A 13,568-nucleotide genomic window follows, 5' to 3' on the forward strand; every position below is an offset into this window, starting at 1 on the left:
TCTGCTACCATTTAACTATGGGTGAAGGTGGTGGCAATAAGCAGGCAGCAATACATAAAAAAATGCAATTTATTGCCACAAAATGAACTTAAGACAAACCAAAAGCCCTACCAAAAAGACGACCACGGCACACGGAACAAAGGAGAAGGGGTGAAGGGAATAATTTGGAAAGTGGAAAAGAAAGGGCTCCCAAGCTTACGTAGTTTGGCGAATCTGGCGGCGAGGCAGCCCCGGAGCGGCGTTGAGGTGAGAGGGCACAACATGCCACAACGGGCGAATCCCAAAAAAAGGCCCCGGATCTTCTTGCTCTCCCAAATATATTGGGAGCCCGCAATTTGATTCCTTCCTTCTCACGACGGACTGGGACAGTCGACCGGCTAGGGCTAGTACGAAAACTTGGGCTACGCCCAGCAGTGAGGTCGTACTTCCACTGCTTATAATGGGCCGTTCTCGATGTAATAGAAGCTTCCCACGGATCGTAGCCCCAGTAGACGGCTCATACTTATCTCAAATGAAATGTTTCTACGCAATGAAAGATATTTTTATCAGTATATCATTAAATTAAATTGCAACTGCGCAATCACCAACACAATTAACATTTTTTAAAGCAGCATTAACGTCACGTGCGACGAGGTGCTCGACCGCTCAGCATGAGGAAGGAGTGGGCAGCAGAAGCGCGTAAATGAGAGGTGGAGAGGAAGGAGCGCACTCCCTCCGTATTTCAAGCAACGAGGCTATAAATGAGGGAGTCAAGGACGAACAAGTAAGATCTTTTTTCAGTAACGTCGTTTCCTTCAACAGAGCCGGAGCCACAACGAAGTCGGGCGCGCTACGTGATATATGCAGTTGGCGTTTCCAACCCTTCTCTACTTGTTGGAGGGGTTAATTCTGCGCTTGTTTCTTTGAAAACTGTGCTGTTTGGACAATGTTGCATATTAGTATAGTCTAATTGTAAATAGAAAACTTAGTGGCAATCAATTAGAGCAGAAATATACACAGAAATATCGTCAGGAATGCGTCGCGTTTGGTCTAATTCTTTTTTGAATCTCGTGCATGTCATCTAATTGTTGAAGCTATCGAGACATCTTCGGGCCCAGAAAGTTACGCACCTAGAATTTGTCGTCTAGAAACGGAGAATTGAAGCAGGTAGGACAAAAAAGGTTAGTTGGTGAGATGGGGTAGGGATGACACACGCTTCAATTTTTCTCGTGTAATTTGATATTTTCCTTAAAAGACAATGTTTTGTTCCGCGTGATTTCGGAAACAAAAAAAACAGCATAGGCACGGGCTGATGGACGGCCGAGGGCAGTTTTCTGAAATCTGCGACGTAGTTACTTTTAACGTGGTAATTATCCTACGACGCTTGGATTCCCTCGATGATTGATGATTGTTCAATCTTTTGGGAAAAGTCACACTATGGGCATATGCATGTCACCAGTCGCATTTTGCCTTTTTTATTTTTTTACGGCTGAAATTCTGCTACGTAATCTCTGGGAGAGCTTTCAAACAAAACGGTTCACGATTAGGCAAGAATCGCATGCGACGGCGCATTCGAAGAGAGAATCGGAACTCTTTCCACCGTTATGGGGCGTTGAATTCACTGAAGCTATAATTCAATATTTCTGATCCAGATCCTATAACTTCCGTGACTTTGGATCCGATGTAGGGCAATATCCGCGGATATTTGGATCCGAGGTGTCCGATCTGACCTTCCCCAGCTATAAGCTCATGATAACCATTTGTTATTATATAAAAATAAAGTGGAAATGCTTCAATAACCGGATTTGATGCTAATGAGTAAATATTTTACCAAAGATAACTACCAACAACTAATGTTAACAATACCGTGATGAAACCTCTTCGGCTTCAGAATTTTAATAGCTATTAACTTCTGAACGGATCCTGTGATGCCTTGAAAACAATTTATAATTAAAGAAAAACAAATTAGGGACATAGTAATGTCTCGCTTTGATGCTTGTAAAATAACTGCTGCCAACGCAACAATGGTGAAACCTGAATGGCTTTGCCATTGCAATAGCTATTTACTTTGGTATGGATCGTAGCTTGCCTTGAAAACCATTAATATTTATTTTATTCTCAAACCACCGGATACAGCTCTTATTGGCCATTTTACACCGGGGTGTTCAACAAATGTAACACGTAAACGTACACAAACGACCATGCCCTGGACCGGGGAAACCTACCCAGGCGGGACTCAAACCCGCGACCTCTTGTTTGGCAGGCGAGAACGTTACCCCGCCGCCACCGAGGCCGGCAAAATTATGATATATGATTATGTGATATGTGAATATGATTAAGTGACCAAATAAAGTTGCAATCACCCGCTTTGTGCCTGCGAAATCCACAACTTGCGTAAAATACACAATACAATAAAGCCGTTTTCCTGTCAGCTACATCCATACTCAGTTACAGCTAGTTTAATTGCAAGTGATGGCAGTTCCAAGCCATTGAAAATCACGTTCAATTACTTGGAAAGTTACCTATAATGATATATGTTGTCACTGAAATGATGAGTAAAAGTTTAAGGGAATATCTCAGAGGTCGATGGAACTGCTTCTCCGTCCGTTTACAATAACTCGTGATATCCATCTCATAATGAATCTCACGAACACCTTTGGGCGTTAAAGTACATTAAATATTTATTATATTGCGGTAATGTCTAAAATATCCGACTACACGAATACGATCGACAGTTGTACGAGTGTATATGTCACCCGCAATGACAAATTGCGCTGGTGATGCGAAGGATTATTCAGCAATAACTACCATCACAAGAAATCAGTGCGCAAACTTTTCTTTATTAACGTCAAAAGGTGTATAACGATCACTTTCAATTCAAAAAATAAATGAACACACTTTAAAAATAAACTTGTCCAGGAAAAGAACTCACGAAGAAAATCGAGAGCAACGACACGTACTGTTACTTCACAAATCTAATAAGCAGTAATTACATATACAATAGGGTAATTTCCTTCATCAAAGAAAACGAAATGCATTGATTGCGAGTCCTTACCCACCATTAGCGTATTCATAATATACAAATTATTTGGTTTTAGAAATCCCAGTTTAGACGAATGGCAATGGTCAATTTTTATCCTCATTTGAAAAAGGTCAGATTGGCGCCCATGCAATTCCACTCCACGTGACGTCACAGGGTCCTAGTTTCTATACGAGTAGATAGGAGTTTTACATTGTCTGAGATTACAAATGCATGCATCAGGCACAGAGCTCAAGGAAAAATCTCTTAATTATCACCCATTAAAATTACCTAAGTTCGGAAAGTTTCCTTCGTTTGATAGGGGAATAATAATCCTTATTTAAGCCAAGCGCTACCTGCTAGCAGGGTACTCAGCTACCTGCTAGCAGCCTGCGTCGTATCAGCGCTCAAGCCTCGCCCCAAGGTCACCTCACACGCCGACAGTTGGAACCAGAAATACGTCACAAGGACTTTTCCCAGCATTCCTACTTACCCGTCGCGTTTTCGCTCGCTTAAAATTTTTCACTTTTCGTTTAATCGGGAAAAATAGGTATCGTCATTCGAAAATCTAAGAGCGTGAAATGCGTACCCATGCGTACTTGGCTGCAACCATAATCTTTCGATTTAGGCAATAAAAAATAATAGGAAACCACCCTATTGTCCAGGAAATGCATACACGCAGAAAATCGGTAACGATTACACGTACTATAACTTCAAAAATCAAATTACACACACATTGCGAACACAATAAATAAGTAATTACAGCGAAACATCGACAGCGACGACCAGTACAACCTTATTACGGCACTATTTTTTACAACACTCCTTTTCCGTTCATTTCGCATCGTCAAAAATAACTGTAATAGGTGGCAACGTTTTATTTAAAATTCATCAATAAAGCCACCAGCGAAACTTGGATTTCCTGAACAAAACTTGATGAGGTTACTCTTTTCCACCCAGCTTGGTGCCTTTTCGGCTTGCGGGGCCTGGGGCATCGGCCGGCTTTCCGCGGCGGTAGAGTCGAGGCCAGGCGGCAATCATCGGCGATCTACTCTAGTCGAAACACTTGGTACACGTCGCGAGTTTTCTGAGCATGCAGATCCGTCAGCATGTGTCAACAGGTGATCAATGATAACTTTGACAATTTTTAAGGACACTCATCACACCATGAACAGAACCAAATTCCTAGAAGAAACTTGAGGGACCAGGAAAATCTCATGGAACAGAGAATAAATTCCGTGTGAGATACTGCATCTCCAAAGACACCATTTTTCCATGAATTCCACTAGAAAAAGAGAAATATTTTCTATCATTTCCATTCACATTTTAAGCAAAAGACAAAAAAATAATCTGCAGACATTTTACAAATCATGGCATACTAATGTGCTTACCTTCATTACGCCCTCGTGCCGATTAAATTCGACGTCCACCTCCTTCCATGCCTCCTTTCCTTTCTCATTTCCTCCTTTCTTTAAAGAAAGACCCACAGCATCGGTTTTATTGCACTCCAATACAAATTTCCTATCAGTAACTAATTTTAAAATCAAATTCTTCTCCTACGCCGAAATTCTACTTCCATCTCGTTTCCATTTTGCTTACAAACAGTCACGTTGAGACATTCGTTATTCAATTATTGCCCTTAGTTCCTCTCGATGTCCGCATCTAGGGGCACATAATGTCGCTACATTCGCTACGTCATCAATCTAGCCCCAAATTAATGTGGCAACACTGCCACCCACCAGTTTGAAGCGATTTGGAGTAGTAAGGTTTTTAGATATAGCATGCAGCATTCGGCTTCGCTGCAAGTTCATTACGGTTTCTGGATGCGGCCCTTGGACTATTATTGCTACATGCCGCTGGGTTCTCGCGATTGGGCCATGGTTCTCATAATTGGTCCATGACAAGCAACAAGGTAACAACCGGTAACCCAGCACGGCCAAGGTTAACAGTGGACTATTGTTATTAATGGTATTATGGAAGACATGTGAAGATTGTTTGTCTACTCAGCCGTCCTGTCCCCCGTTCCCAAACTGAACTTATCAGTTCAATACCCAGGAAGACCTACTCTATTTCATTTGATCTAAAAATCCTATTCACTTTCTTTCGCTCCTCCGCTTACAAAACATCATTTTCTCTAATATGATATTTAATATCCCCTCCCAGATCCATCTAAACCTTCTGACTATCGGAAGAAGTTCAGCGCCGTAGGATAGTAACTACGCCGCATTTATCCCAAAATCCGCTCTCCCCCACCCATCACCACTCACTCCACCCCTCTGACGCCTTCCTCCTCTCCGATATCACCCTTCAAGTGTCTGACACCCCACAACACGCATGCTCGCGCAGGCTTCATGTTGCGAAGACCATAAACCTTTAGCTTCGAAATAAAGTACCAAGGCACTCGAGAACAATAGAAGCGTGTTTCACCCCTCCCCCTTTCTCGCTAACTAAACTTTTTCAGCCATCTTGCTTCAACTCTCACCGATTCCGGAGGACAATAGGGTAATAGGATGATAATTACTTTACTTTGTAGTGCCTAAATCGAAAGATTATTACTCCTGGAGTCCGTATTTATCGCTTTTAGATTTTTAAATGACGATATCTATTTTTCGTGATTAAATGAAAGGCGAAAAATTTCAAGCGTGCGAAAACGCGACGGCGAAGTATGAATTTTGAGAAAAGCCGGTGTGGCGTCATTCTGGTTCCGGCTGCCTCTGTGTAAGGCCACCTTGGTGCGAGGCTATGAGTGCCGCTACGATGCAGGCTGCTAGCAGGTAGCGCTTGGCTTAAATAAAGATTATTAATACCCTATCAAACGAAGGAAACTTTCCGACAATAGGCAATTTTAATAGATGATTGGTAAGCTAGATGTTTCCTTGAGCTCTGTGCCTCATACATGCATTGGTAATCTCAGACGATGTAAAACTCCTGACTACTAATATAGTATCTAGGTTCCTGTGACGTCAAGTGGAGTGGCATCTCATGGGCGCCAATCTGGCCTTTTTCAAATGAGGTTAAAATAGAGTATGTGCACATTTTTGGGAAGTGATCTTAAAAAAGAATTTACACCTCAATTAGGCTAAATTCCGAGTCTGAGAATAGAGAGGTACTTTTTAAGCGAGATATTAATTATTAAAATTTGCAAAATTAATGATGCGCTGAAACGGCCATATTCTCAAGGCTGTGACGTCATTTTGTTCGACATGTTCTCAGGCATTCCTTGTTCTTTAGGGTGAGCCCCTCTACAGCGTATACTGAATTTGGAAAGAAGCCACGGAATGCCTTATGAACTAGATTTAAAGTGTGTACATGCCATCATCTACATCTTTTAATTCATTTGTTTCTCGGTTACGCTGACGACAAGGCTCTATCGACTTTTCTACCTCGAACTACCTAATCGTATTTCTTACTCCTCGGTTCTCGCATTTGCGTTCGTTTGCAGATTTATAGTGACATTAAAATTAAGAGACACTTAAACAGTGATGATCCTTGAAAATAGTACGACTTAATTCGTAAAAACTAAGTCACTAATTAGTAACTAACTTAGTAACTGTACCCGTACTACTAACTAAAAAATGGAAAATTAATTTTCGATAAAAAGTGATAGTTTGGGTATTCAAAATGTTTGTAATTTAATTCCAAACACAGTGATGCTAATATTTTCCAAATCGGATGTGAAATAAGCTCATTATTACGTATCACAAGTCGGGACTACTTTTTGAAAATGCACCGCGCGCAGGGATTCCTCGCTTAATGGATAGTCATAACCGGTCATAACAAGACACTTGTACCTTGAAAACCAATAAACTTATGCTGTGAAGAAATATAAAATGAACCGATTATTAAATTGTGCTAACAAATGCTTCGAGAAGCATATTGAAACCGAATGAATGAAAAGTAATCGTCTGATCTAACTATCAAACATTTGATTTCCAGCCCGAGAGATTTCCGTCATTCATCCGGACCAAGTTTTCAATAACCAATTTTTAGATATACCTCACAAATGCTATTCATAAACCTCAACCAAGCAAATGTACTTACATCTGACTGACATATCTATGTTAGCGAACTGAAAATAACTTGTAGAAACATTGAAACAATCAGAACTCAGCTTTTGAATACATTAATTCTACGAAAGAACAAATACGTCGACTAAAAGTGCGTTTTTTTTAAGAAATTAAGATCAGATTACTGCTTAAACTGGACCAAAATGTAACTTCAGTTATTTGTGCTTACGTTTAAAACCTTAAATAGCCCAGAAGAAGAAGAACCCAGCTCAGTAACGGCAATGTAATAATTAACTATGGATATTCATCCAGTCACCACGGGCCATAACTGAATATGAAAAATTATTATTTTTCGCGAGTCAGTAGGTTAAATAATAATAGAATAGAAAATAGTTAAATAGATAAATTAAATTATGATCGGTATTTGAAATGACAATAATACAAATATCGATAGTTATCTACGTACCGGCACTTTTACTTCCGTAAACCTTCGAATCGTGCTAACAAACTTTTGGCCAATTACCTACTGTAAACAATCTTAATTAATTCACTTATGTTAGACCTAATTTCCGATGAGGTTTCCCGTCCATTTCTCTTTAATATGAATGAGACAAGACAACAAAAAAGCTCCAGTTCAACATTAAAACTTCGTGCCGAGGCATGTAGGTATAGTCCAACATAATCAGCTCGGTCAATCATTGAAGCATCCACCTTCGGGATATTATTTGAAGAAACCCTCACGAAACCTGATTCCATGATAAGCACTTAAACGTATTTCCCTTTACACAGATCAGATCCACCAACTTTTTCCAATGCACACGTAGTTTATTGAATCATAAACACGATCATAACACGATAAACACCTTCCACGCTGATGAGATAGACCAGAATGACGTCACATACCGAGGAGCCAATAGATGAGCGTTTTCGTCTGCCTAATATCGTTGCGAAAACAATGAATATTAAATAGTAATTATTAAACAAACTAAGCAACAATTAATGCTGTTAATCGAAAGTAATGATATTTACGATACACTTTATCGAATAAACTGCATTTCAATCGTATTCCTCCCGAGTGCACATACTCTATTGACCATTAACATTCGTCTAAACTGGGATTTCAAAAATCAAATAATTTGTATGTTATGAATACATTAATGGTGGGTAACGAATCGCAATCAATGCCTTTCATTTTCTTTGAGGAAGGAATCTACCCTACTGCTACATGAGTCGTTATTGGTATTGAGGATTAACTGTAATAATTTGAACACGTACATTCGTACTATATTCGTTGTATTTTACACGTTATTGCCCTTTTTTTCACGGCCATCTTTGGATTCAGTGCACAAAAATACATGGTAATCAATCAAGAGAACCTGGAAACTTGGTAGAACCTTAAAAATGCAGGCCCGTGTTATTAGCGTTACACTCGAACGAGACGGGATGAACTGGAAACCCAAACTTAATAAATCAGTGAGCTCTCCAGTTTCTTTCTTGAAAGTAACGACATCACAAAATCGCTTTAAGATCGCTCATGTTCCTCTCCCTCATTCGCAACCTCTCCAGAACCTGCTTCCACTTGGATGGGATTGATTGCAGGTTCGCCGCTAGAATGCATTTTCGCAAAAAATTCCAACATATCACCTTTCTTATTATGCGGTCCAACCATACCCCTCCAAATAATCCTGAGGAAGACCAGGGTTCCCATGGGTGACGAGTAATTCTCTTTTTTTTAAACCTTTCCGAGATTCAATCGAAACTTTTTGGTACTCTTCAGTTACTCATATTCTATCCATTCCCACCACTAATTGACAAGTCCTCTTTTGGCTATAGTTTTCGTGTGCTCGTAGGGAAGTTCTAGTGTATTGATAACTATTAATCTGGCGATTCAGTTATTCATTAATTTCTGAGAACCACAGAATTAAGGGTTATTGAGCTTGTACTCTGAGCATCATTTATTTCCGTTTCTAGTTTCCGTTTTTAAAAATTGGTCAAAGATGAGGTGCTGCACTAAAGTGTTCAGGTTTTCCCTTCCATTTAAAATGTAAAATTTCTGGCGTGTAGTATGTTGTGTAGCCTTTTGCGAAACAGTGTTTTAATTGTTGACCATCAATAATGTCGTTGACATTATCGCAGAGAGAACTGCAGGAAAAAATGGACGGAAGAAAAAGGAATTCGAACGAATTTCAAGAGAGCTGTTTTCCATCACACGGAGATGGGGAGGGAAAACTTGAAATTTTTAATTTGGTGAAAGTAAAATTTATTTATTGTAATGAGAGAAGACGGCGAGCTTGTTTACGATAAAACTATTTTTTTAGAGATGAATGAAGCTTGGGTGGATGAAATTGTTGTTGTCCCTGATGTTGTCTTTCGCAACCTTCCAAACACCCGAAGGTTGTATTATTCTAGTGACCTAATGATAATATTGAGTCCCAAGGGTTTTTGTTGTAATAATAACCTTTTATAACGGCTGGATCCTATGAAAGCAAGTGTAGGCTAAGTAATGAAGTCACCGATATCACTACCCGCTCAAAAATACGAAAAAGTACATTGATAAGGGAAAGAAACTAACGTAAAACAAATTCCTCAGCAGAGCTGTCTTTTGCCATAACAGTGAAGCTAAGGGAGTCAGGGCATAGCGCAGAAGTGTCTCTTGTTAAAGAAGCTACAATGGCTACCACAATGTGTAAAGTATTAATACACGGTGCAGATATGATGGAGTTGGCGCTTCTTCCAATTAGAGAACTGTCGGAGGAGGCCTAGGAATCGCGAATGAAAGATGTAAGAAAATAACGCGAGCATCACGCCAGAAAAATATTGCGACTTTACTCGAATGAGAATGTTTTCTGGACACTGATCCTAACATCGCATTCTCACATTAGGGACTGAATCAAATAATCCCCGGAAGAATACCCAGACTTAGAGAGCGAATGCGAAGAGGAGAGGGAGTGGAGGGATTCATAAGAATTTTCCGTTGTTGAATAAAATTAATTTTAAGTAATATAATATATTAAATATTTTTATATGAAAATATAGGAGTTATATTTCTCTCCGATATTCTTTTAAATCTAATCTAAATATTTCGTTTTCGTCCAAATAGCAGTACCTCAAGAAGCCTGAAGATCGCATCTCTTCATGGTTAGTCAGTGCACCCAACAACCTTACTTTTAGTTTTTTTTTAGTTATTTAGGAATTTTAAAGATCATTTATTCATAATTTGTAAACAATTTAATTTAATTTTCATATTTAATTAGAATTTAGGATTGTGTCAGTGTTTTTACTAACTTATCAATGCATTACCATTCCACAATATTTTCTAAAATAGTATCTTTATCGTAAAACTAACTGCAGAAATGAAAATAACACATCAAAAAACGAGAACAATGCAATTTGCAAAGTGATCAGACAAAAATCTGATTCTTGTCCAAATTTTTCGCGATCTGGACCACTGTGCGATATTGCCGGTCCTGTTTCAGATGAAGACCCGATGGAGATCGGCCCATAAGCCACCAAAGTGTGGTCCTCTTTCACCACCCGGGGACGCGGTGGAGCGGGTCGCGGTGGAGCAGGAAGAGGTCGAGGTCGATCAGGCCTCTGTCACGACCAACAGGTCGGATCATTCCATCTGTTACACCAGCCCGAGATGCCGGCGTCGACCCACTGGAGAAGCACTTCAAAACCATCATGAAGGAGATCCACAACCGAAAGGATGTGATGATTTCTCTTAAAGTACAACCCTTGGCGTTTTTGTGAAGGTCGACGGCAAGTATTCCAGTATGACCCCCAAAGAACAACGATCAAAGATAGGTATCCGCTACAAAACCCTGCTGCACAAGCTCAGAGGGGAGCCACCAACATAATGGCGGGTAACGGAGACGCTCAATAGGGAGTAGTGGAACCAATTTCTATATCCCATGTACTATATTCTTGAGGTCTCATTGAGTGGACTTTGTTGTCATCCTTTCGAGGAGAGGTGACGACATTATGGATGTCCCCGAGACTCACCTGCACCGTGGCCACAGTGCAGTCTCCTTCTCGGTATCCGGGTACTATCTTTTTTTGCTACGACCTACAGTGCTGGGGGGCGTTGCGGTTATGGTTCGCCATAGCCTATGTGCTGGGGTCGTAGATGTGTTCCGTGCATCCCCAGAGATACGTGGTGAGCACTTGCTTTTGGAAATCGGCCATGGCCCCGATAAACTGTTACTCGGAGTTGCGTAAATCCCCCAAAGACTCGGTCGCTTCAACTCACACTTTCCCACTTAGCCCGGGTTGCGGCTTCTTACGAACGTGGATTGCTCATCGGCGACTTCAACGTGACAATCAAACGCAATGACACTTGTTCCTTGGAGTTCCTGAGAGCTCTTGGTGACCGTGGGCTGAAGGTGGTGTCTCGTGAGCCTACTTTCTATACGGCCTCGTTCCACACCCTGTATCTCGTGTTTCCGCTGGTGATATTCGAGAGGAGGGATTCGGGCAGGAGCCCGTTCCTTGTCCGTCAAGGCACTACCTCATCCATTCCAAAGTCCTTGCTCTGATGACGCGGGTCCTTCCAAGAACAATCCGTACTAGGAACTTAAATATGGTGGGTATCGCGGCCCTTTTATCCGAACCTGCAGTGGAACGGCTTGACTTGGTGCCTTATCACACCGATCCAGAAGAATGTGCGGTCACGATTAGGGACATCATCTTGAAGGTATTCGACCGCCACGCCCTCTTTCAGACGGTTAAAGTGAAGAAACCACCAGAACCATGGCTTGATCAGGACATCCGTATTGTTGAGAGGGACAAGCTCTACAAACACTTAGTGCGTCAAAAATCCGCGGCAAATCGGGAAGCTTTCCGCGTCGCCCGGAACGCCACCATAAATCTATTTGGGGCGCCAAGAATCAGTATTTCGCTAGGAAGGAGGCGCGTAGATCCGCTGAATTGTGGAGAACCATCCGGGGACAAGGCGGTCTTTGGCGCGGGCCGTTGGTGGTCACCACTGTCCCTCCTCAGCTCTCTTAGAGGCGTTCGCAGTACGCAATGTCAGCGCTAGAAGCACATCCTCATCAGTGTTTCCCTCTGACCCACATCCTCCGTTTATCTTCACCCCCATAACAGAACCGGATGTGGAGTCGGCGGTGACATCCTTCCGCTCGCGCACCCCGAGCCCCCATCCAATTTCACCCATGATGATACGCCTTCTTCTCCCTATGTTCAAGAAGCCTCTCAACAGGGAGTATAACATGAGCATCGAAAGTGGGACCTAACTCCAGAAATGAAAGAAGGCTATCATTATACCTCACCCCAAGGTCCTGCTACCCCCAAGGACTACCGGCCAATCTCAATCGGCCACTGCATCGGGAAATTTATCGATTCCATCGTGCTCAAGAAGCTGCCGGGGCATGCTTTCCAACACGACGTTCTGAGTGCATCGCAGTATGCTTTTCGGCCGCATCACAGCACGCAGCTGGAAATTGTGGACGTGCTCGACCCGATCAGGGAATCGATGGACTGGAGGCGCCTCACTCTGCTGACGTCGCAAGACCTTTCCAGGCCTTACGACACGGTGGATCACGGACTTCTCCTCAGGTAGCTGCGGGCTCTTGAGTTCGCGACGGCGGTGGTCGACTGCGTGGCTGACTACCTGGAGGGAAGGAAGGTGACCATTCGAGTTCCTGTGGGTCCGCAGCCTGCATGTCTCCGCTTCCCTTCCGGTGGTCCTCAGGGGTCATGTATCTCACCCTTGCCGTTTAACCCTTTTATTGATGGCGTGTCGCGGTTGAACACGTATTCGAGGGCGTTGTTATAAGCCGACGACATTCTCTCGATTTCTGATTCGGAACCCTGTATCTGGTATAAAAGCGGACATTGAGTGTGTGAATGATTTGATTCGTGGAATGGGGCTTTTGATCAACGCTGCTAAGTGTAGTGCCATGGTTGTTGATCAAAAAAGGATCAGGGACAAGGTTTGTGGGCAACAGTCCCTTCTTGTAGCTCTCAATAGTACTCCAGTTCCGTGTGATTCCAGCGTCAAGTACCTCGGTATCACCATCACGCACGACCTATCTTGTACTCATATGGTCTCGGCGAACGTGTCACGGGTCCACTGGGACTACGCCGCCTTCATGGAATGCACTTTGGTTGCACTTTAAGCCCAATGCTGAGACTAAGCTATGTCTGGTCAAGTCGTTGCATTCCCCCATCCTGGACTACTGCACGGTGACCTGTTCCAACCTGGTCATGATATGTAGTGGCTTCAAGTGGCGCAAAACGCATGCGTTAGGTGTGCTTTGAGCAACTGGGTGGGCGGAGCATAAGATGCATCACTACCTGAATGAGGGCATCCTCAAAGTGAGGGAAAAAAACTCATGTTGACAATCATGACGGAACACAAGGTTTGACGCAATGAAGTAGCGAAGTACATCTCATCACGCAACTCCTGGGGTAGGAGCACAAAGTGAATACTTGGCATTCCTAGAGTCATCCCTCATCACCGATCTTCAAGGATGGCGGGAGCATTCTTGAACACTTTTGCCAAGGAGTTCAACTCATAGCCTGGGGAGATTAAGAGTAAC

Source organism: Ischnura elegans, chromosome X (assembly GCF_921293095.1).
Source record: "Ischnura elegans chromosome X, ioIscEleg1.1, whole genome shotgun sequence".
Taxonomy (NCBI): domain Eukaryota; kingdom Metazoa; phylum Arthropoda; class Insecta; order Odonata; family Coenagrionidae; genus Ischnura; species Ischnura elegans.